Here is a 26,544-nt window from a genome sequence, read left to right as displayed (position 1 = left end):
TTGGAAGACAATTCTATGTTATGGACGTGAATGTTGTGTCATAAAAGTTAGTTTTATGTGGCAGAAGATTGGTGGATTTGATTCTATGTATCAAAGGTTGGCTCGATGCTTTGGATGATGAGTGTAAAGGAAGTGATGACAAACCCACATGGGCAAGGGAATTCAACGATATGAGTGGCGGTCCAAGATTATTTTTCAATATATGCTCAGAAATGGGAAGGTCGGAGGGAATAATAGAGGAGGAGGAATGTGTTGAACACTTGGGCAATGCAAAAGCAACTAATAGTGACCAATTTTAGGTGAAGTTTATATATATATATATATATAAATAAATAAAAGGTAGATTGAAATCAAAATAGAAAACATTAACAAGAGGACGGATAGAGGAGGAGGAATGTGTTGAACACTTGGCCAATGCAAAAGCAACTAATAGTGACCAATTTTAGGTGAAGTTAATATATATATATATATATAAAAGGTAGATTGAAATCAAAATAGAAAACATTAATAAGAGGACTAAAGGAATGAACAAAATAATGTGTGCAAGAAAGAATTAAAAAGTTAGAATTGGAGAAAAGGTTTACAATTGAGTTGAATAAGTCAATAGCTCATCCTTCTCCCTCCATTGTCTCTTTTGGGATGTATAATTTGATGGAAAAGGAGTAAGATATAGTGCAACATGAATCAACTTAAGAAAACAAGCATTCCTCTATCATCTAGTCATCTAAGGATGGTAACAAAATGGAAGCCCTCACTTGGCATGGACTCTCTTTATTTTTGGATTTTATAACATTTTGGATATTTTGTTTGTGAAGATTGTATGTACAACATTATTGCGGTAAACTTAAAATACCAAGACTACCATAACGAGTTGACAATAGAATTAGAATTTTGAACATTATTTAGTTCTTTTTATTACGAGCTTTTATAAATTTTGTATTTAATCACAACATTATTTTAACACAAAAATAACCATTGCTATTAAAGTAAGAAAAAAAAATATGAAATATTTTCATTGAAAAAATACTTTTAGTTAATTAAAAAAAGTGTCATCAATATATATTACAACTAGATAAACTACTTCTTTTTTTTGGCTCATGAACACTAGAGTTCTACATCCACGTGAAGTATATGGGTAGACTGGTACATCCACGTAAACTATATGGGTAGATCCACACTATATAGGTAGAATATATCCACTATTTTATAACATTTTGGATATTTTGTTTGTGAAGATTGTATGTACAACATTATACCAACTTAAAATACCAAGGGTGCCATAACGAATTAACAATAGAATTGAAATTTTGAACATTATTTAGTTCTTTTGAATACGAGCTTTTATAAATTTTGTATTTAATCACAACATTGTTTTAACACAAAAATAACCATTCCTATTAAAGTAAGAAAATAAAAATTAAAAAAAAATGAAATATTTTCATTGAAAAAATACTTTTAGTTAATTAAAAAAAGTGTCATCAATATATATTACAAGTAGATAAACTACTTTTCTTTTCTTTCTTATTTTTTTATTTTATTTTTCATTTTTACTTTTATTTTTTTGTTTTATGAACACTAGAGGTCTACATCCACGTAAACTATATGGGTAGACCGGTACATCCACGTAAACTATATGGGTAGATCCACACTATATGGGTAGACCGATACATCCATGTAAACTATATGCGGAGATCCACACTATATGGGTAGACCGAGGTCTACATCCACGTAAACAATATGGGTAGAGCGGTACATCCACGCAAACTATATGGGTAGATCCACACTATATGGTGGGTGGATCCACACTATATGGGGTAGAGCGGTGCATCCACATAAACTATATGGGTAGATCCACAATATATGGTGGGTGGATCCACGCTATATGAGTAGACTGGTACATCCACGTAAACTATATGGGTAGATCGGTACATCCACGTAAGCTATATGGGTAGATCCACACTATATGGTGGGTGGATCCACACTAGATGGGTAGACTGGTACATCCACGTAAACTATATGGGTAGACCAATACATCCATGTAAACTATATCGGTAGATCCACATTATATGGGTAGACCAGTACATTCACTTAAACTATATGGGTAGATCCACACTATATGGGTAGACTGGTACATCCATGTAAACTATATGGGTAGATCCACACTATATGGGTAGACCGGTACATCCATGTAAACTATAGGGGTAGATCCACACTATATGGGTAGACCGGTACATCCACGTAAACTATATGGGTAGATCCACACTATATGGGTAGAACGGTACATCCACGTAAACTATATGGGTAGATCCACACTATATGGGTAGACGGGTACATCCACGTAATATGGGTAGATCCACACTATATGGTAGGCCGGTACATCCACATAAACCATATGGGTAGACTGGACATCGACGTAAACTATATGGGTAGACCGGTACATCCACGTAAACTATATGGGTAGATCCACACTATATCCAGTCTATATGGGTAGACCCGTACATCCACGTAAACTATATGGGTAAACTATATGGTTAGACATCCACATAAACTATATGGGTAGATCCACATTAGTAAACTAGATGGGTAGATCCACACTATATCCACACTATATGGGTATACCGGTACATCCACGTAAACTATATGGGTAGATCCACACTGTATCGGTCTACTATATGGGTAGACATCCACATAAACTATATGAGTAGATCCACATTAGAAAACTATATGGATAGGTCCACACTATATGGGTATACAGTACATCCACGTACACTATATGGGTAGATCCACACTATATCCACACTATATGGGTAGACTGGTACATCCATGTAAACTATATGGGTAGATCCACATTAGTAAACTATATGGGTAGATCCACACTATATCCACACTATATGGGTAGACCGGTACATCCACGTAAACTATATAGGTAGACATCCACCTAAACTATATGGGTAGATCCACATTAGTAAACTATATGGGTAGATCCACACTATATGGGTAGACCGGTACATCCACGAACCATATGGGTAGACATCCACCTAAACTATATGGGTAGATCCACATTAGTAAACTATATGGGTAGATCCACACTATATAGGTAGATTAGTACATCCACGTAAACTATGTGGGTAGATCCACACTATATGGGTAGACTGGTACATCTATGGGTAGCTCCACACTATATGGGTAGATCCACACTATATGGGTAGACTGGTACATCCATGTCAACTATATGGGTAGACCTATATGGGTACATCCACGTAAACTGTATGGGTAGACCTATATGGGTACATCCACTTAAACTATATGGGTAGACATCCACGTAAACTATATGGGTAGATCCACATTAGTAAACTATATGGGTAGATCCACACTATATGGACACTATATGGGTAGACTGGTACATCCACATAAACTATATGGGTGGATCCACACTATATGGGTAGATCGCGTAAACTATATGGGTACATCCACGTAAACTATATGGGTAGACATCCACCTAAACTATATGGGTAGATCCACATTAGTAAACTATATGGGTAGATCCACACTATATCCACACTATATGGGTAGATCGGTACATTCACGTAAACTATATGGGTGGATCCACACTATATGCCTATATGGGTACATCCATGTAAACTATATGGGTAGATCCACATTAGTAAACTATATGGGTAGATCCACACTATATCCACACTATATGGATCCACACTATATGGGTAGATCCACACTATATCCACACTATATGGATCCACACTATATGGGTAGATTGGTACATCCACGTAAACTATATGGGTAGACATCCACATAAAATATATGGGTAGATCCACATTAGTAAACTATATGGGTAGATCCACACTATATCCACACTATATGGGAAACTATATGGGTGGATCCACACTATATGGGTAGATCGGTACATCCACGTAAACTATATGGGTAGGCATCCACATAAACTATATGGGTAGATCCACACTATATGGGTAGACCGGTACATCCACGTAAACTATATGGGTAGATCCACACTATATGGGTAGACCGGTACATCCACGTAAACTATATGGGTAGATCCACACTATATGGGTAGACTGGTACATCCACGTAAAACGTATGGGTAGACTGTTACATCCATGTAAACTGGGTATATGGGTAAGACTGGCACATCCACATAAACTATATGGGTAGACTGGTGGGTACATCCACATAAACTATATGGGTAGATCCACACTATATGGGTATACTGATACATCCACGTAAACTATATGGGTAGTTCCACACTATATGGGTAGACTAGTGGGTACACCACGTAAACTATATGGGTAGATCCACACTATATATATAGCTAGATTGGTACATCCGTGTAAACTGGGTATATGGGTAAGACTCGTACATCCACCTAAACTATATGGGTATATCCACACTATATATATGGCTAGACTGGTACATCCACGTAAACTGGGTATATGGGTAAGACTCGTACATCCACCTAAACTATATGCATAGATCCACACTATATGGGTAGACTGGTGGGTACATCCATGTAAACTATATGGGTAGATCCACACTATATGGGTAGACTGGTGGATGACTGGTACATCCACGTAAGCTATATGGGTAAACTGGTGGGTACATCCATGTAAACTATATGGGTAGATCCACACTATATGGGTAGACTAAGTGGACTCAACCAATTAAGCTAACCCTTGGGGTTAATAAATTACTATTTTATCTTTATATATCTTTATTATTATTATACATTTAAAAAGAACTATCCCTATTATTTTGAATTTATTAATGATTATAAAATACTTTATTGCACCGAGAGGCCCTCTACAACCTAGTATGGGGTAGATCTCAAGTGTAAATGTTTAACATTTAACACATTTAACATTTAATAAAAAATTAATCTAATGTCGACCCTAATTATAAATCCATCTAATTATTATGTATAAACACAATATAATTTATATAAATTTAACAAGGAAAGCAAAGTGTAATTGGTTTCATCCGACAGGTAAAGTGGAATTCTATTTGTGAGAAAGGACTTCTAAATAGGATTTTTTACCATACCATGGGCCAATACCTAGAAGAAAAAGATAGAGAGAGGGAGGGAGATTTTTTACCATGCCATGGGCCAATACATAGAAGAAAAAGAGAGGGAGAGGGAGGGAGAGAGGGAGAGGGAGGGGGAGGAAAATCATAATACCATGGGCTAATGCCGTTGTTTATCAATACCATGGGCCATCTAGGCTTTTGATTATTATGTTATGGATCTAGGCTTTTAATTATTTTGTTACAATATCATGGGTCATTACCATGGCTTATCAATATCATAAACCACAACTTATTTCAAAATCAAAATATTTTACAGATATTTTATTTTAATTTATTTTTTAACATTTTTTAATTAAACCTAAAAGCAAACCAAAATTATCTCTCTGTCATGACTAGTGCTAAGAATAAAATGAACATTGTAGGATAAGAACTAATTCTCATGAGCTTAGTAGCAAAATTAGGTGTCTGTTCCCAAAACAACTTGAGATATCATGGGCCATTACCATGGCTTATCAATATCATATGTCCAAAAACCATAACTTATTTCAAAATCAAAATATTTTACAAATATTTTATTTTGATTTATTTCATAACATTTTTTAATTAAATGTAAAAGCAAACCAAAATTATCTCTCTGTCATGACTAGTGCTAAGAATAAAATGAACATTGTAGGACAAGAACTAATTCTCATGAGCTTAGTAGCAAAATTAGGTGTCTGTTCCCAAAACACCTTGGGATGAAAGAATCTCCCACCTTTGCGATAGTCAGAAGGTTGAAGATGAAAAACACTTTCTCTTAGATTGTTTGGCTCTTACTCACATCCATTCTCAGTTCAAAAACATTTGTCACACTTCCAACCTTATTGACTTGTTAAGTCAACAAAACTATAATGATTTCTCTCCCTTATTTTTTATCATAGAAATAAAACATTAAAGAGTCACAATTAATCTCTTACTTTCTTAAGGTTCCACAGACCACATTGGTCTTAGTAGACGTTAATCATCATCACCATGATCATATTTTTAAGGTATATTATCATTTATTTATTTTGTTAGGTGTGGCTTAAGTAATGTTTTATGTTTTTTTTTTTAAATTGTATTTAGTGATAATTTTTTGATAAGATTGTATTTTTTTTAATTAATTAATTAATTTTTATGTTTTATTTTTTTATATGTATTTATAAATGCATAAATGAACTCAATATTTTAAAAAATCATTAAGGCAATGGAATTGTGCAAACTACACAAAAATTAAAAATAGGTATTTGAATTGAAAATATAAATATGGTTTGCTTGCATTGATAAAGAAAAGTTTCAAAACCCAATAATATTCTATGAAATTTTAATATTAATTTACATTTTTTCTTCCAAAGAAAAAATCGTAATTTTCATCAAACATTACATTTGGTAGATATACTGAAGGTGTGCTCTCACTCTTTTGAGCATTTAATCTATAAGTTTTTACAACTTCTTATACAAAAAAACCATTTGATATTTCAAAAGAAACAATTGATTATTAGATGACCAATTCAAAGCATCATATCAAGAGATGAAATAACAGTTCCAGATGTATATAACAACTGATACATATAGATGATGAGAGAAAATAAATACAAGTCAGAAAGATTCACGATTCAATTTTACCTTTCTAGGGGGTCCCTGAAAGGCATGTGAAAATACTCATATGTGTTGCCCTCTCACTGCTCTAGAAACTGCCACAAATCTTTTTCTAAATTTCACCCTTCTTTTGATAGGCAATATGTATTCTAGTTACGTTCCCTATATATGTGACAGAAGGAAGTGTAAGTGAAACTGTCTTTGATCCTCAATGTGTCATCAACAAGTGGTGCAAGAAGAATATTTATGCATACTTGAGTTTTGATAATCCAATTTATAATCAACATAGAGTCCCCATAAACCTGTAATTTAGAGCATCCCTTTTCCTTCACAGAAAGTAAAAGATATTTGCATGCAAGAAGTTCCGCCTGGTTATTTGTCCCCGAACCAAACCCCATTTTGACATGGAAAGAATGAGAATCAGATAAGAAAAGGACGAATCCACCTCTTCTCCTTTGACCCTGATCGCATGAAGCTCCATCAAAATAAGCCCATGGTTGGGATTGATCAGGAGATGCTTGACCCATAACTATAATAGGAGATTAGCCCTTCTCCTGAGGAAAATGACTGAGAATGGCAAGGGCTTTAGCTGCAACATGATTCGAAGATGATGGGATATCCTGAAAAATAACTTTGCCACAACCCCCAACAAATGATCAAAGGTAGAGCTTTGTAGGGGCTCGAGCAGGGATTTGAAAGCCACCTCCTCCAAGAATCTTCCATAGCTACTCCTTCCCACTGAGCAAGCTGGCCTACAATCGCTTGGCATACTTTCCATATTTATTTTATGAAAGGGTATTCCTGAAAAATGTGAATGATTGTTTCCTCACTATTTTGCACAAAGGGCACCATCCATGACCTATCGCATACCTTCTTTGAAGCAGGTACCAGTTTGGATTTTTTAATATTAATTTACATATAAGATAAAACATTTATTTATTGATTAAGGAGATAAGTTTAAATATTTTAGTTTTGTATTTATTTGGACAAGTATTTTTGCTTTACACAATGGGAAAACGTATCATAACTTAGTTGTTTTTTTAGACAAGTATTATTATGATGAAAGTGTGATGTATATTTTCAAATACTTAACTATAATTTTGATTATATATGTAAATTTCATGTTTTATAATTTGTAATTATATTTAAATTATATAGAACTCATAATTAATATTAATAGTTTAATAAATTTTCTATTTTTTTTTTCTAAATTTGTTTAAAAAAATTCACCCATACTATATATTATATTACTAACTCTTCTCATTTGAAATGAAAAACTTAATAATTAAAAGATTGAGAAAAATCAATATGCTTTCTTTCATTAATAAATACTAATTAATATCAGGGGTGGCAAGAGCGAGAGGGGTGATCTACTGCCTTGAAGAACATGAAGAGATTAGATTCACTTGGGACTTAGGTACAACATCAAATAATGGAGCCAAATTTCTAGCACTGTGGAAAGGCCTGAAGATCACTAAAAATAAGGGAATAAGAATGGTTAAAATACTAGGGGACTTGATGATCATTATTAGAATGATCACTAAGGCACCCTTGTTTTGTGATTCTTCATTCCCTTCCTTGGTAAGAAGAATTGTGCTGCAGTTGAAAAACTTTGAAGAAGTCTCCCTATTTCATATACTTAGGCACCTAAATGAGATGCAAAAAAAAATGGCAAAACTTGGGGTGGAGATTGAAATTGGAATTCTCGAAATTAAGGAGCATCCGCTTGGAGGTGTTAATAAAACAAGATTAGTATGTGGTAACCCATCATACCCAACACTCTATTCCAAGTTCGTTAAGACCAGGAGGATGGCCAGATGGACGACCTTGATTCTTGGAGTTATTAGAGTTCACCTCGGCTCATTAATCTTGCAAGGCCAAACACATTTCCTTTCTATGTCACTTTTAAATTTATAGGAAGGAATGTTAGTCTAGTGCCTCATAAAGATCAAGTTTGCAGCAAAATCATGGATCGACAAAGATAAGGTTTTAATGGAGATAGGGGTGTTCATTCCTGGGAGAAAGGATGATGACTAGCTATTTAAGCAAACATATTTGGGAATATGGTCATCTCCTTCTCGTTTATCCTAGTGTACTCATCACCTCTGTTGAAATCTAGAGTGTTTGGCTATGGCGTCGAAAGAGGGTCAAACCCTAGAGCTTGAGTTGGTGTGTTGGAAGAAAACTGTGGAGTTATTGTTCAAATTGTTGATGGGAAGAGTGGAGCATCTCTTTATAAGGTTGAATCTCGTGGAGAACGACATCCAACTTGGCAGAGGAAAAATTCGAAGGGTTAGAAGCTAGAGTTGAAAGAAAATTCACAAGGTTGGAGGCAGAGTTGATTTTTGGCAACATGGAAGTTTCAGTCTTTGATCTTTTTGCAGATATCTAGGAGCTCGTGGTTGGAAAGACACAGTCTGGTGTTGAGGAGCGGTAAGAGCAAACTGGTGGCACTACACCGAGTGCTGAAACGAGCAAAGGGAAAGAGGTGATTTGGATTGGAATGGATAAAGTTGGGCCTTCAAAGTCTGTTTAAATATTTGACTACCTAAATATTGCAAATTTGTTTTGTTTTTGTGTCAATTTTTCAGAAACTATGGAAAGTATCAATATAGAATTATAGTGCAGAGAGCCTGTAGAGGCAAAAATTCTTTGTTATGGATTTATTGGAATGGTGAAGCTACAGAGATTACAAAAGCAAGTTTTGTAGTTATATATGTAAATGATTTTGGCCATACAATCTAACTTATATAATAGAAATATAATTGTTTTTTTATTTGTTTGTTTGTTTGGTTGTTTGTTTGTTTGTTTGTTTGTTTGTTTGTTTGTTTTTTTTTTTTTTTAAATACTAATAAATATCATTTGAAAATATTATTAATTGATGCACATTGTTTTAACTATTATATTACATGATTTTATATATTTTATAAACATAATAATTTTCAGGAAGGTTGTGATGGTTTAGAATCTCTATCATTATCCAAACGCTTAAACTCTAACATCCAATACAACATAACAAAAATGATAGCTTAAATTAAATTTAACTAATGTTTCATTGAATATGGCTTAAACCTTGAGTTTAAACAAGTTTATAGTTTGTAGTCAATGATATTTTATACCTAATCAACATGGTTGAGAACATTATATCTTCTGCTTATAACAAAAAATGATAGCACTTTTTTCAATCATTTTTTTTTCCAACAAAACAGTTATGAGACTACCCAGTAGAACTCGTTTATACAATTTTTTTCACAGTTTTCACTAAGTAGAAACACAATGTGTGCCTCTATCGCTTGAGCTCAATTCCTTCAACTCTTTTTAAACATTAAAAATGAGTGCAATTTTGTTTTTCTATGTTTTCAATGGTAGGGATCTGTTGGAATTACTAATTTGAGTGGTATAGTTAGCACAATTTGAGTTCCCTAAAGGTTTTCCAGGACGTTGAATTCATTTATGCATTCAAAATGCATTTTATATAATGAAAAATTACAATCATTCCAAAAATTGTATCACCAAATGTATGTGAAAAAAGTGAAAATGTAGAACGATTAGATGACGACATAGCCTAAATCTTGTATGCTTGATTTCTTTTCTAGGCATACTTTCTAGTCAATTTTGCTCAGATAGGATCTATTGGAATATCAAGTTTTAGCTACGTAGTTTGCAAAATTTGAGTTCCTTGGGGTTTTTTTAGGGCAATGGAGTCATTTTTGCATTCAAAAACACATTTTACGCAACAAAAAAATCACAATCTTTCCAAAAAGTATATCGTCGAAGTATGATGGAAAAAATAAAACAATTAGGGAACACCATCAATAAATGTGAAACCAATTCTTTGGATATGTTCACTACATATGTGTTAAGTAATTTGATTTCCATACATCTCTACTCCTTGATCTTGTACATTTGAAACTTGTCACAAGAGTATACATCCATGAAAATCCATTAGGCCTCATGTTATTGTTCAACAACATGTACTTGTGAAGCACAACAAGTAATCCTGTAAAGCTATCAAGGTGGAAATCATTGTTGCAATATGAAGGCAGGTTCAAGCAATTGAGAGGCTCTTCGACGTGAAGCATTGAATGCCATTGTTGTTGAAATTGAAACTTGACGGCTGGTTGCCAATGGTTCATCAATGACTTTACCTCTTGGAATCTAACGCCACTCACAAAGTTTCCATTGCCATTGCTAATAACATTTAAAGAGCAACCATTGATTTTAGTGAAGAAAGAAGCTCTAGGCATAGAGGAAATCAATGCCATAGGCTGACACACCTCTGATGATTGGGATGTTTCCATTTGAATTACGTTTGCCTCTATTGTTGGTAGTGACTTTACAGTTGGTGGTTTTGACACTGCTAGTGAAGCAATGGGTGAAATATTGAACAATAGATTCCATGAAAGAGAGTCACCTAACCAACAAAGGCCATAAAATAACAAGGCAACTATAAAACCAAAGGTGTTATGGCTACTTTGGTTTTAGGATACATACAAAGTTCCTTCATTTTGTTGATCTCTCCCTCTTTTATGTGTTTATAGATCTTCCCTATTTCTATCTTTCTTTAGAGATTTAACTTCAAATAAGGGAAGTCTATTAGAGGTGAATATAATTTATTAGGTGTAGATTAGTTGTTTTTTGTGGATTTAATGTCTCATGTTCATATCTTATGGGGAGGGGTTCAAGGTGGTAGCCGATTATGAGGTCACACTTTTTCAAGGAGCCACCAACTCACAATATCTTATTGTTGGACATATCAAAACATTTTGACTTTTAAATAGTTTTTAATGAAATTTGTTTTCTAAAATTTAACTTAGAATAAAGTATGTTTGTTTGTTTGCTTGCTTTTGCTTTTGCTTTTGCTTTTGTTTTGTTTTGTTTTTTGTTCTTTGTTTTTTGCTTTGCTTTGTTTTTCTTTTTTGGTTTTGTTTTGTTAATTTATCTATTATTTAATTGGTTACATGTAAGCCAATGTTTTTTTTTTAATCCATCCCACTATTTCTTGCCAAGTAAGGTTTTTGAAGTTTGTATTTGGATTGCACATTAACCATGTTTATCACTTCATATTAATTATAGTGTCTAAATGACATTGAGATTGGTTATGGTCAGGTTGCCACATGTCCTTTGGAATTGAATGATTGAGCTATTGACATCAAAGCTACACCTTATGTGACCTACTAACCAAATACTTTGAAGCTTGTATCTAAATTACCTATTAACCATGTCCATCACATTTTATTAATTATAGTGTCTAAGTGTTGTAACCCTATTTGCCACTCTACTATAATAAAAGAGACCCTAGTTCAAATTACCTCAGTTGCTAGCTAGAATGCATCCCCTTTCACCCTTGCTTTTGCTCATATGGATTTTACAAGGAAGTTATTGGATGTTATAGGGATGGAATTACATAATCGAGTAATTTATTATAGTTATTTTGTCATAATTTCAAACAATTATGAAATAATAATAATTTCATAATTGAGAAGAAGGTTCTTAGTGAGTTGGGGAAATTCTCATAATTGAGCATGAAACTTGTGCATGATTTGTAATTGCTTGGTTCACATGCCATCAAGTCTATTCATGACTTGTATCCACCCAATTCACATGCTATCAAGCCTAAATTCTCTTGGCCCTAAGTGTCTAGATATATCCTCTAAGGTCTAGCAAAGGACTTTATAATGGGTCTCCCTTAGGGGCAAAGAAGGGAGGAGAAGATGGTGAGAGAATTTTATGTTGCAGAAATACCAGTAGACTAGGCCCCCACTTGTTGCATGAATGAACCTAGTTTATATGTGAGACAAAGGAGGCTAAGGAGCAAGGGATTGGAGGAGTACTTAACACTCGAAGGTATATATATTGATAATTATATTTTATATGAATGTAAAGTTGATTTCCCTCTCTATATGTTCATTTTTGACATGCTTAGATTTGGTATGTAGTCTAATTTTCCTTTTGGAAAGGGCAAAGCATTGCCTCTGTTTGGTAATGTACATGTGCAGGTGTGAGGGCTAAAGAGTTGGAGCAAGATCTCTAATCAAGGGCAAAGCTTCTAGCTGTTGCAATAGGTCTATGATCTTCATCAACATGCGTAGGGTGTAAGGTACACCCATACCTTAGCTATTTCCATTCCATATAAAAGGTTGATTGCTACTAGATCTAGGAAACTCTTTGCATTCATCTTGCCCATTATCTGACAGATCTTAATGTTGGATCTATGGGCAATAGTCCCCTTGTTTTGAACATAAATAGAAAAAACACCAAGGCACTGAGCTTCGTTATGGTTGGTTGGCCACACGTCCTCCTCCACTGGAATTGAATGATTGCCTAACAACATCAAAGCTACATCTTATTGCGTTCCATGCAATTCATTTTCATTGTTTTCATCTTGTCAAATCTATCGTTGATAAGAAAAACTACGTAATTTGCTAAGAAGGCTTCAAACTATTATTATATTGAAGACTATTGCACAATAGTTTGCCATTTCCTCAATTAACCACCCCATATTGATCTCCTCTACAAGGTAGTTTATCAAGTATTGCATTCACCTAAATGGGATTTTGATCACACCCATTGAATACTTGATTCCTATAATGATTTGGATTTGGTGCTTGGTTACATGAAATGGTAGTAACAAAAGTTATTTGACTCCGATTTTAATGCCTCTTGCAAAAACTATGTTGAATCCTATTTATGTTTAAAGTTTTCTCTACCTTGCAAACTATTTTGACTCCTATTTATGTTTAAAGTTTTCTCCACCTTTACTTGGTTTGGTTTGGTAAAATGGCTACAACATGTTTAGATATTTTTGTATTTTTCATTGTATAAGAAAATAATGAAATTAATTTGTAACACATTAACTAAATTTATAGGAATTTAAAAAATAACTAATTAATGGGACTTATCCATTCAACATCGTCTCAGATTTTAAACTTGGAAAAAATGTAAGTTGGGAAACTAGTTTGGATTCTACTCTATTTGATACTATTTAATTCTTTAAGCATGCCATGGGACAATGCTTTTCAATTTTTCGAGGATTTTGTATAGAATTAATTAGTTGGAAAGATCCATAGATTTATTTATTGAAATGAAGTTTTGCAATATTTATAAGACCCTTTGTTCTTTATGAGTTTTCGCAGGGCCATTGTTTCCTTATTAAGTAAAAAGAAGGTTATTTTTTTTTCCCAATTAAGATTTGGAAGAAGCTTTTGTGTTGATTTGTGTAAGATGTGAAAACTCTAAACTCTCGAGCATATCATTTAACAATGCTTTTGCACTTTTAGGAAATTTGTAGAGAATCAATTAAGTGGGAATATTCCTAGGTTTATTTATTGAAATGAACTTTTGTAATATTCATAAGAGCCTCGGTCCTTTATGAGTTTTCATAGGGCCATTATTCCCTCTTAAGTAAAATATTGTTATTTTTTTTCCAATTAAGGTTTGGAAGAAGGTTTTGAGTTATTAATATTGTTCATCTTTGTTTTGTGAATTTATTTTGGTTCCACTCTTTTTGGATGGGTATATTGTTATCATTTCAAGGGTTGCGAAACAACATTCTAGTTGGAAATATCTCCCTTGACATGCGTTAATTAACGAGACTGTGGTCCCTGTAATTCATGACACTTTTGTCTTATGCAATAGATACACAATTTTTTTGACCTTTTTTTCTTCTTCTTCAATTTAATGATACATGTGAAACCTATCAAAACTTTGGGGGTCATAGAGCATTTATCTTTAATTTGATGTATCTAGATGCAACAATTTCATGCATTAGGAGATTTTACCTAAAGAATTATGCACGATAGCTCAAATATTTCTAATCAATTCTTTGCTATGCAAAGATGTGCAGAGCACCCACTTAACTGGGGCAATTCTTGAGAAGGCAACTGTATAAAAGGTGTAGTTCTATATGTTTTCTCATATTCCTAATTGGATTAAATGAACAAATAGGTGTGTAAATTCATGTTTTGATGCAAGATTTATATTTCCAATCTAATGTAACAATGATTAAAATGCTTTAGAGAATGTAGTTAAGGTATTAGTGTTGTGCAACCCTAAGTTAGAACTTTGACAATAAATATAAAAACAATAGGCTCTGTGTTAATTCCTAAACAAAACCTCATGTTAAGTATAAAATCCCATGTAAAACCCTAGATATTGAGTTTTTATTTCTATTTTCATATTAGTGTTGTGAGCTAAACCTTTTTCCGGGGAAAATAGAGTTCGTAATTTCTATTAAGAGGTATAATAGAGATTACATGCTGTTGATGCCAAGGCATATGCAGTAGTGTGGTATTACCACTGTTCAGAAAGTTACATAAAATCTGTCCCGTAGGTGTCTCTATGGATACGATGGGGCTGTATCCATTACAAAATTTAACAGTATTACATAAAAGTTCAATAATATGCAAAAATGAGGTGTATATACCTCTGGTCAAGTACTAAACAAAATAGCGTCTATCAGAGCCATGCCGTTATATACAAAAAATAGACAAGTGTATCAAAAATTTCAGAAGGGGAGGATGTCCCCTTGTTGTAGACCATCTATGTAGGGACGGTGGTAGAACCTGTGCATCCCATCTGGACTGTATTCTTCGATCATCCAATCGCCTAGAGGCCGATCCGCCGCTTCTTTCGAGAGCCGGTCAGCAGTTGTATTTCTTTCCCTGTAGATATGAGAAACAGTGATCCGGTCAAAATGTGTTTTGAAAAAAACAATTTCTTCCAAGATATGTTTCAAAGAATATGTATGACAGATGGATTTATTGTTTGCCCAATCAATCACTATCTTAGAGTCCCCAAAAATTTGAACTTGTCGGCAATTTTTAGATAGTGCAAAATAAAGAAGATGTCTCAGTGTGATAAGCTCAACATGATTGTTGGTACCCAGACCAAGACCCAGTCTCAGGTGGAAAAAATGTGTATCTGTAAAGTGAAATAGAATACCCCCTCCACATCCTTGAGCCGATGCGGCCCCATCGAAATAGGCCCAAGGCATATCCCTGTTTATAATTTCGGGTATGATATGCCTGGGAGAATTAGTTTTGTTATCAAATGGAATTTCTGTGTAGGCTGCGCAGATGGAAGGCGGTAGAATCTGCCAGTTACCCCTGCCTTCCTCAAATATGATGTCGTTGCGCTTGTACCAAATGTACGTGGACACCACTAACGGTAGATTTCTTGCCTTTTCCGAAGTCACAACAGTCCACCAATGCGTCCAGGCTGTGGGAATATCTTCAGCGTGCCAGGCGGTGGTGATGTTGAGGGATTGTTTAACCTGCTGCCAGATCTCTATAGTGACTTCGCAGGTGAGGAATAGATGAGATGAAGATTCCTCCGCCTTGTTGCAGAGTACACACCAGGTAGGTCCAGCAAAAGCTCTCCTTTTGAGGTTTTCCCCTGTTGGTATTTTATTCGCCAAAATGTTCCACATTAAAAGTCTGGTCCTAGGCTGAGCTTGTAGCTGCCAGATGTCCGACCACCAATTTTTGAGTAAATCAGGCTTCTTGTCCTCAATGAGCTTTAAGTAGCCCAGCTTTGGTGCATATATGCCAGTTTTAGCAGGTGCCCAAATGAGTTCATCATCCTGCTCATGTAGCTTAATATGAGTTTCAGTGAGTGCCTGAATGTATCGTTGCCATTGTTCCGCCCAATCGTCTGTCAAGTGCCACTGTTGATCCGTTATCCATGCCTGAGTGAATATGGTGGATCGGTGTGGGTCACCAACCTGTGCTAAATGTTTGATGCCCTTATTGTTGAGGTGTCGGATCATGTCTTCTGGCAGAAGGTGAGCGTTCCCTGACCCAGGCCAAGGGTCCAGCCCTATGCGAACTTGAGTTCCATTACCTATTTTCCATAATAGGTTATCCTTGATGAGAGGCAGAGCTTTAAGAGTAGCTCTCCAGATCACAGATACGCCCAGGTGATTCCATGAAGGTCTGCGAAGCCAGTCTGTGATATTGGAAGGCCAAATGTATTTTTTATGTATAACTTCGGCCCATAAGCTGTCCATCTTGAGTAGTGACCAGCCCTGTTTTGCTGTTAAGGCTTGTGCGAATTCTGAGAGGGATTTTAGTCCCCACCCACCCCAATTCTTAGGCATGGATACAAGGGACCATCTTGTCCATGCAAAAATCTTTCCCTTTTTGTTTCCATTCCACAGGAATCTGTTGCAAATTTGTTGTATTTTTTGTAAAATGCCCTTCGGAATCCATGTGAGGGACATCCAGTATACTGGTGTGGCCTCAAGAACAGATTTGATCAGCTGTAATCTGCCTGCTTTTGACAGTAAGCGGTGGTGCCAGCAAGTGATCCTTTTTTCAATTTTGTTAATGAGCCACACCCAGTGTTCAGATTTATATCCATCCGGCCTTAATCTGAATCCTAGATATTTAATACCTTCCAGTAGATTATTTTCCAGAAAGGGAAAGAACTGTACAGCCAACTGAGTTTCTTGTTGTGTACATCTCGTCAATGATCTGGTGGATTTGTCCCTGTTGATTTCCATACCCGTAGCTTTACAGAAAAGAAGGAGGATATTATATAATGCAGTGCTATCTCTGACACTACCATTGAGAAAGATGAGAATGTCATCAACGAACAAAAGGTGGGTAATGGAGAATTGTTCAGTAATTTTGAGACCACTTAGCTCCCCATTCCTTTTTGCATCCGCAATAAGCCTACTCAATCCTTCCATAACAATGAGAAAGAGTAGTGGGGAGAGTGGGCAGCCTTGCCTGATACCCCTGTTGATGTAAAAACGATCTGAGGCTGCGCCATTGATGAGGATGGCAAAGGAGACAGAAGAAACACATCCCATAATCCAATTTATTAATAGATGAGGAAAGCCCAGGTGGATAAGGATCATTTTGAGATATAGCCAGTTCACCTTGTCAAATGCCTTAGTAAGGTCTATTTTTAAGGATACCCCTTTCAGGTTCTTCAACTTGATGGAATGTAAAGTTTCATGGGTAGTGCCAATAGCTTCTTGGATATGGCGATTTCGGAGGAATGCAAATTGTTCAGCAGATATATGGGAGGATAGAATCGGCTTAATACGGTTGGCTATAATCTTGGCAATGATTTTGTAGAGGCAATTACAGAGGGAGATAGGACGAAAATCATTGAAGGATGAGGGTTCATCGGATTTGGGGATCAAGGCAATATAGGTCTGATTCATAGGAGGGTGGATGTGCCCCGAGATCCGGCTTTCCTCAACAACAGCTAATAGATCCTCTCCCAGCAGATCATAAAAAGCCAGATAGAATTCCACAGGCCATCCATCTGGTCCCGGGCTCTTGTCTTTCTTAAACCATTTAAGTGTACTTTCTAGCTCCTGTGTAGTGACTGGATTTGTAAGGTCTTCAATATCATCCTGACCAACAAACCGAGGGAACTTTTCTGCAACTCTAATGATATCAGGAAGATTAACTTCAGGTGGTGCTGTGAAGAGACCCTTGAAATGGGATACCCCAAGGCAAGCCAGTTGCTGGTGTGTAGTAGCCCATCCGTCTGGCTCCCTTGGTAGTCTCCATATGGTGTTCGATGCCTTCCTGCCATTGGCTAAGTTATGAAAGAATTTAGTATTACAGTCCCCCGCTTTGAGCCAAATGGCTCTGCTTTTAAGCCTCCAATGCTCCTCCTTTTCTTGTAGAATTTTTGCTTTTTGCCCAAGCAGTTGGTTGAGAAGTGCTTTGGAATCGTCAGAAAGATAACCAGTCCCTTTGTCATCAGTCAATGAAGCTATCTGAGCTTCAGTATCTTTCAGAATCTGTTCATCTCTGTTCCGCTTGGTTGTCGCCCAGTTCTCGGTCAATACTTTGAGTTTTTTGAGTCTCTCACAGAAATCAAAAGCTTTCCTCTGCTCCCGCAGTGGGGGCTGTGTTGCCCAAAAGTCCGTGACCATCTTGATATAATCCAGTTCCTGGAGAAAGCCAGCAAAGAATTTGAAGGGAGACCGCGGCTTAGGATTGTTGTCACTAATCTGAAGAAAAATCGGTTGATGATCGGATAGTCCCCCAGTACCAACCCATTGTCTGTATAATGGGCATATCTGTATTAGTTCCTGATGCATCATAAACCTGTCCAGTCGCCTCCCCAGAGCAGCCTCCCCAGTGCGCTGATTGTGCCAAGTAGGTAGCTTCTTGTTCATAGGGATATCCACAAGGTGATGTGAGTCTAGGAGCATTTGCATTTGATCCGCAATGGGGTCCCACTGGGCATTATGTCCCCAGGATTCTCCAACTCCCAATGAGAAGTTGAAATCCCCAATGAGAAGTTGAAATCCCCCCCTATCACAGTATGCTGTGTGATATGGTCACCAGATAGAAAATCTTGCCAGAAGGGAAGTTGATTCTGGTTAGGTCCATATATATTGATAAATCTGATCGGAATACCCAGGTCACCTACAATAATATCCATACCGAGGAAACCTCTGCCCCCCCAGGCGGAGAGAGACCTACAATTCCTTGGGTTGATACCAATGAGTAATCCTCCAGATCGACCACACGCATCCAGGCCATGCAGAATCCATCCCGGGAGCAAAGCTTGTAGACATCTCACCGCCACCTCAGCTGTGCACAAAGTTTCTTGAAGAAAAATAATATCACATCTAGATACATGAAGGAGTCTTTTCAGAGCCAATCGTTTTTTGGGGTTGGCTAGTCCCCTGCAGTTGAAGGAGAGCCAGATCATGGGTCACCACAGGTCATGGGCTCAATAGCTCTAAGTGCCCGTTCAATAGTAACCTGTCGCCCCATGGCGACATCAGCAACAACATTTAACTTTGCCGAAGAAATATGAGAGGGTCTGCCGCGCTTCTGTTTACGGTGGCGACCGGGGGATGAACCCAGACCTAAAATACGAGGCCGAGCTCGAGGTCTCAGGTGATAATGATGTGAGCCAGATTCATCCGGAGAAGATGGAAAGTCAGTACCACCCAGGATCAGATTGTGCGAGGGAGGGGTGGTAGATATGGTGGGCGGAGGAGGGGCGATGGTGCAGAGTATGGAGGGGATGGGCACAAACTCAGAATGGGGTGCTTGAATAGAAGAATGAACAATAGATTGCATATCAATAGAGAAAGATTGAGAGAAAGGGGAAATGGAGTCATTACCCGATCGAGTAGGTGCAGTCTCGGCCGGTTTAGTAGCCTTCACAGCGGTCTTCGAGCGGGTCCGCGGCGGTCCAGGTGCAGCCGAGTCCTTGCTACGAGCATTTTTTGTAGCGTTGTCCCCCTTCTTCATGGAAGGGGTCTCCTGTTGAATCTGTGCACCCTCCGTAGGAATGTTCTCTCCATCATTTTGATTCACAGTGGCCTGTTGACGGGGTCCTTTGGTGTCCTCAGAAATCACCCTCGAAATCAGTGGGCAATCCTTGTAGAGGTGCCCAACTTTGTGGCACCTCCGGCAGCGGTATGGAACGCCCTCATAATCAAGAGGCTGTTTGCGGGAGACATGATTATGGTGCAGAGTGATCTTTTCCACCAGTCCGGGCCTGATATCCATATGGACTAGAATTCGTGCCATAGTCCTAATACCTGACTTCTCATATGACCTATCGTGCTCCAGGTAAGTGCCTAGAGTGTCCCCAATTTTTTTGAAGGTATACTGATTCCAGAATTGCCATGGTAGCCCAGGAAGGCGAACCCAAATGGGACCTTCCCCCAGTTGTTCTCGTTCCGGGTCGAAAAGGGGATCCCACCGTTTGAGTAAGACCGGGGCGAGCTCAATGTGCCAATATTGGGTAAGAACCCACTGTGTGTATTCGGGCCTCTGAAAATGCAGGGCAAACCAGCCTCTTGTAAGCACCATAATCTCTGGAAGTTCTTTAAAGAAAGACCCCCAAATCTCGTCCACCCAAAGCTTGAGTCGTTCCGCAGAGTATGTTCGACCCCTGACTCTGCCCACCAGAACTTTTCGAGCGGCGTCCATTACATCCGGAAGTGGAGCTTCAGGCCCCAAATTGATGTTGTAGTCAGGATCAATGGACCGGAGGCAGCGGCCTTTGGTCACCTTCTCAGAGCGTTTGCCAAAAGGGATTCCCTTCAGCAAATTGCGACACGGGTCAGAGGTACTGTGCTGTGCGGATGCAGCGGAACGCACCGGAAGAGGCGGGGTAGTGAAGCAGCCAGAATGTATCGGAGTGCGGGGGGTTGAATAGCTGGTGCCAGGGAAAAAGGATGCAGAGGGGTGGCTGGAAGGCTGATGTGCCTGCGGCATAAATGAAACTGAAGGAGAGTGGGAGCTCGATGGGGGCGGAGGCGGAGGAGGCGGAGGTAATACAGGGCGGATGTGGTACTGGAGCGGGGCGTCAGGGAATGGAGAGCTAAGGAAGCAAGAGCCCAAGAGCTGTGCCGTCGCAGGGGAGAGAGGAGGGCAGTCAAGGGGCGAGGAGTCCGCGGGAGTGTGAACCGGCGATTTGTTTTTACCTGTAGAAGACAAATGTGGATGCTGAGACGGGGCACCTGTCGCAATACCCAGCGCAACGCTCCTCGGTATCATTTGTGGCCTCCTTGTATGTGCCCATATATCCTGATGCGCCTCATAATCAACCAACTCCTCGTCACCCATATTGAACTGTCGGTAGGAGGCGCAAACGGGATTCGATCGGGGGCCCGTCTGCAAGATGAAAGGGAGAGTCAGTGCGGCAGAGAGCGCTCAGGGGGGACCGCAGAAAGTAACAAAAACTCCGCGAGAAACGATGACGATGCCGCAGTCAACCCGACAGTTCACACAAAAACCGGAAGCTAAGCCTGTAAACCGCCATGGGTAGATGATCTGTAGCAAACCCTAGCTAGGGTTCCACCATTTTCGCTCCTTCGACTCCTTCTCCACTGTTTGAGCTAAACCTATTAATTGCAATTATAACTTTATCTTTTATATATACACTATTTTTTTTTTAGTTTTACTATCATCTCATTTCATCTTTTTACATTTATTTTATTGTAAAAAAAGTTACCCTCTCAAAAATGCTTATATACCACTTTTATATTTATTTTTTAAGATCCATATATAATTTTATTTATAATTTAAAGATATTTTGATTTTTCTTGGGTCACATTCTGTAGAATTGGAACACTGACCACAATAACCCATCCATGTTTGTTTAAAGGGGACACGGATTAGGAATCAGTGCAATAACATCAAATTGATGTTTGAAAATTTACCATATTTGGAAATTATTGATTTAATTATTTTGTTTCCAGGATGCTTTTTCCAACGATGTATTCTTCAGGTTTTAATGAGAGAAAAGTTTGACTGGATGGTCATTTCTCATTGTCAAGTTATTTTTTTAAGTAAAAAAGTGTTTGAATTGTATTTGTAAAATCTTTTTATTTGAATTAGTAATTTTTTACTATGTTATTTTTTTTTAAATTAAAGAATATTTAATTTAGCAGTTTTCTATAATGTGATTTTTTGGAAATTTTTCTAGTGGGTTTTTCCAAATAAAATCCAATAGCAATTTATTGGAATAGCAAATTTGATAACTACTTAATCTAGTTAATCTGGCTTACTTGTTAATCGTTAATCTGAGGAATAGAGGGGTTTTTCCCATTGTAGTCTCGCCATCGACGACTCATAAATTCTACTCATCATGTTATGATACCCATCCTTGATTTGTTGTCTGTTTTAACTATGTTTCAAGAAATGACGGCCTAATTCTCTTTGCAGGGCGAAATGGATGACCAGTATTTGATCAGAGTGAACATAGGTCTTATACGCTAGCTGGTGAAGCATTCAGTGAGAAAATTTTGCAAAAGAGGGAGCGCACATTGATCTTGTAGGGTTTGTTTGGTAAGGAGGGTCAAATGAAGCTGAGCAATGGTGACCTGGTAAAGTTGTCAAGTGGCGAAGAGGGGTTCAGAGACGCCTGGTTTTGTGCAAGATTCGTTAAAAATAGCAGGGGGCAAGGTTCGGTGGTGTACAGAAACCTTGCGAGGGATGAGTATGAAACAAAACAGCCGAGGGAGAACGTGGATAATCGTCACACAAGGCCAAGCCCTCTAGAGCAAAGACCAGTTTAATCGGTATGGGGAAGTTGATGCTTATAAGAACGATTGGTGGTGGGTGGATGTGGTGACTTGGTAGAGGTGTCCAGTGACGAAGAGGGGTTCAGAAAACCCTGGTTCTGTTCAAGACTTGTGAAAAAGGATGGGGCAGGGTTCATACGGGGTACAGGGACATTGTGAGTGGTGAAGATGATAGAAAGCAACTGAGGAAGAAAGCAGATAACTGCCATATAAGGCCAAGCCCTCCATAGCAAAGATCAGTTTAATCTGTATGAGGAAGTTGATGAATGATGATTAGTGGTGGGTGGGTCACTGATACCCATCATTTATTGTTTGTTTTAACTGTGTTTCAAGGAATGATGGCTTAGTTCTCTTTGCATGGAGGAACGGGTGACCAGTATTTGTTCAGAGTGAACATGGGTTTTGTAAGCCGGTGAAGCATTTGAGTGAGAAAACTGTGCAAAAGAAGGAGCTCGCCTTGATCTTGTAGTGTTTGTTTAGTGAGAAGGACGAAATGAAGTTGAGCAATGGTGACCTGGTAGAGGTGTCCACTAATGAAGAGGAGTTTAGAGGGGCCTGGTTATGTGCAAGACTTGTCAAAAAAGCAGGGCCAAGGTTTAGTGGAGTAGATAGAGCTTGCGAGCGATGAGTATGAAACAAAACAGCTGAAGGAGAATGTGGATAACTATCACATAAGGCCAAGCCGTCTAGAGCAAAGACCAGTTTAATCTGCATGAGGAAGTTGATGCTTACGAGAATGATTGGTGGTGGGTGGATGTGGTGACCTGATAGAGGTGCGCAGTGAGGAAGAGGGATTCATAGGGGCCTGGTTCTGTGTAAGACTTGTAAAAAAGCAGGGAGCAGGGTTCATAGTGAGGTACAGGGACCTTGTGAGCGGTGAAGATGAAACAAAACAACTTTCAGAGAGAGTAGATAACCATCACATAAGGCCAAACCCTCAGAGCAAAGATCAGTTTAATCTGGATGAGGAAGTTGATGAATGATTAGTGCTGGGTGGTCACAGATACCCATCATTGATATATTATCTGTTTTAACCGTGTTTCAAAGAATGATGTTAGTTCTCTCTGAATGGAGGAATGGATGGCCAATATTTGTTCAGAATGAACATGGAGCTTGTATTTCAAGGAATGATGTTAGTTCTCTCTGAATGGAGGAATGGATGACCAATATTTGCTCAGAATGAACATGGAGCTTGTAAGTTGCTGAAACATTAAGTGAGAAAATTGTGCAAAAGAAGGAGCCCACCTTGATCTTGTAGTGCTTGTTTGGTGAGGAGGAAGAAAAAAAAAAGTTGAGTAAATGGGTACCTAGTAGACGTGTCCATTGATGAAGAGGAGTTTAGAGGAGCCTGGTTATGTGCAAGACTTGTTATTTCAGAGGAGTTCAGAGGGCTGGTTATGTGCAAGACTTGTAAAATAACAGAGGGCAGGGTTCATAGTAGAGTACATGGACCTTGTGAACGATGAGGATGGCAAAACAGTTAATGGAGAAAGTAGATAATCATCACACAAAGCCAAGCAGAGGAAATATCAGTTTAATTTGTATGAGGAAGTTGATGCTTATGAGGATGGTGGGTTGCGAGCGGGTGTGATCAGAGGAAATATCAGTTTAATTTCTACCAGGAAGAAATATCAGTTTAATTTGTATGAGGAAGTTGATGCTTATGAGGATGGTGGGTTGCGAGCGGGTGTGATCAGAGGAAATATCAGTTTAATTTCTACCAGGAAGTTGATGCTGATGAGAATGATTGGTAGTGGGTGGATACCGTGGTCCTTGAGAATCACAAGTATATAATATACTCCTTGCAGACAGAGACAAGATGATATTTAATCATGGCAAATTGCAGCCCCAACCGAATTGGTAGATAATAAACGGGTTGAAGCTTCCAAGGTATGCACATTACTTGTTTTCTTTCACTTCTTTGTAATTGGAATTTTTTTTAATGAATGACAGCGTTTTGCCATTGTTTCGGTCCTCAAATGGATAAAGACCTTTTAAAAAATTTTGTTTTCTCATTGTTTTGTGATTACTCTTGCGCGTATATTTCTTATACTTTTCCATTTTACAAGGTTTTCCATGTATTTAAATTTTTATGTTTTAACATGTTATTTGAAATTTTTTTCTGCAACAATTTGTTGTTGAATAATGACAATTTCTTTGGATTGTTGTTGAACAACTTTTCTATATGCAGGCAGCTTCAACATGGGATGTCTTGGGAAATTCCTTCAAAGGAACAGATATCTACCTATTCTATATCTATCTAGATAGATATAGAGTAGGTAGATATAAAGTGATTAAGTATATAACATAATTTCACGATTTACTTGAAATCAATTAATGTGAAATAGATTCCATTCTTTTCCTATCCTATAACCTCAGTGTGAATAAAAAGATAGATCGGGACAATGTATGCCAAAGGGAATTCAAATAAAAAAAGGGAAGAGATCCCCGCTACCCGCCCTTCACATGGAATATGAAAAATAATAGTTCATGTATTGATCGTTTCTTTTCCTCACTTATAATTCAATTATAAATTGAATTATAAGTGAGAGAGCAATCCTTTCCGGACCGGTCATTTTGATACCTGTGGGTTTTTGGAAACCACTGCAGCTTTAGGTCCCAAACTTGTACAACAATATGCATTTTATCAATTAGGTAATTTTCTCAACTCATAAAACAATATTTAAATTATCTTATAATTATATTATTCTGGGTTTACATTAACATATATAACATTGTCTCAATTACTAATTTAACAACTGAGTTATAATAAATTTTCCCATTATTTATTTGTTATAAATTCCCACTATAATTTCTTATCTTTTCATATCAATCTAACCCCACTTACGCAATAATCCTCTACTATTGAACCCCTACGGTAATGCAACCATCTCAAAGGAAAGTATATATCTATCTGACCATTTGATAGTTGTAGAGAGATAATGAGTGCAGATTAGTTGTTGAAACTATAAGGAATTCTAAATGAAACTTTCCTGAAACCCGTATCTCTGCAAACAAGTCCCTTTTATATTATTGTTAGCTTCCTTTCATTTATTCAAAAATCAATGAGTATGTAGGAAACAAATTAAACTTTAATCTTATTTTAGACAATGGATTAAGGAGACAAAGTTATGAATATGTAGGAAACAAAATACCCCTAATCTCATGTATTACTCTTCAAGAGTAAAGTTTGTTTGTTTTTTTATTTGGTATTTTTATAGGTAAAATAAGTTTTTTCCATTCTTTATCTTTGTTACTTTCATGTATTAGTATAATGGTTTTTTGGTGACATAGAGGAATTGACAACCGGGCAGTTTCATACTTGCATGACATGGGGTCGATTTTGGCCGCTACTATTATACCTCTGGGGGCCTACGACTTGTCCTCCTCTCCATACATTGAGTCATGTCTAGGGTATTACCTTGGATCTCTTAATTTGTACAATTTCACAACACTTAGATCACAAGTTGAGCTGCCCCCTCAGACATGTATTAGTATAAATTTAAACGGGCCAAGGAGTTTCATTTTATGATCCAAATTAAACTAAGATTACATCATAATATAATGAAAAATGAGTAATATAATGGAGCTAAATAATAGACCAATGTCACAATAATATGATGAAATAAAATATGTATTAAAATAATAAATAAGATGACACAATATAATGAAATAATCAAATTATAAGGTAACTAAATAATAACATATAATGTCACAAATAATGAAGAAAATACATACCAAAAGAATGATTTTATATAACGCACCTAGGTATTAAGTTATAATGTTTCTTGAAATCTAGATGAAGGCTCTTAACATTATTATTAGATTTTTTTTTACATGAA

The 26,544-nt window shown here is 37.2% G+C and overlaps 1 long non-coding RNA gene across 1 annotated transcript in view; it reads left to right on the top strand.

The window, feature by feature from the left end:
- The first annotated feature begins 22,276 nt into the window (after positions 1-22,276).
- LOC149265459 (uncharacterized) overlaps positions 22,277-26,544 on the top strand; it is a 72,182-nt gene continuing 67,914 nt past the window's right edge. The window contains exon 1 of the long non-coding RNA XR_016251299.1: positions 22,277-24,592. This is a non-coding gene — a long non-coding RNA (uncharacterized LOC149265459). The remainder of the gene's footprint in view (positions 24,593-26,544) is intronic.

Source organism: Pinus tabuliformis, chromosome 6, assembly GCF_031772625.1.
Source record: "Pinus tabuliformis cultivar Carrire ecotype Pingquan chromosome 6, CPIR1, whole genome shotgun sequence".
Classification (NCBI taxonomy): domain Eukaryota; kingdom Viridiplantae; phylum Streptophyta; class Pinopsida; order Pinales; family Pinaceae; genus Pinus; species Pinus tabuliformis.
Note: the sequence above shows the minus strand (reverse complement) of the source record. Positions and strands in the feature narration are given on the sequence as shown.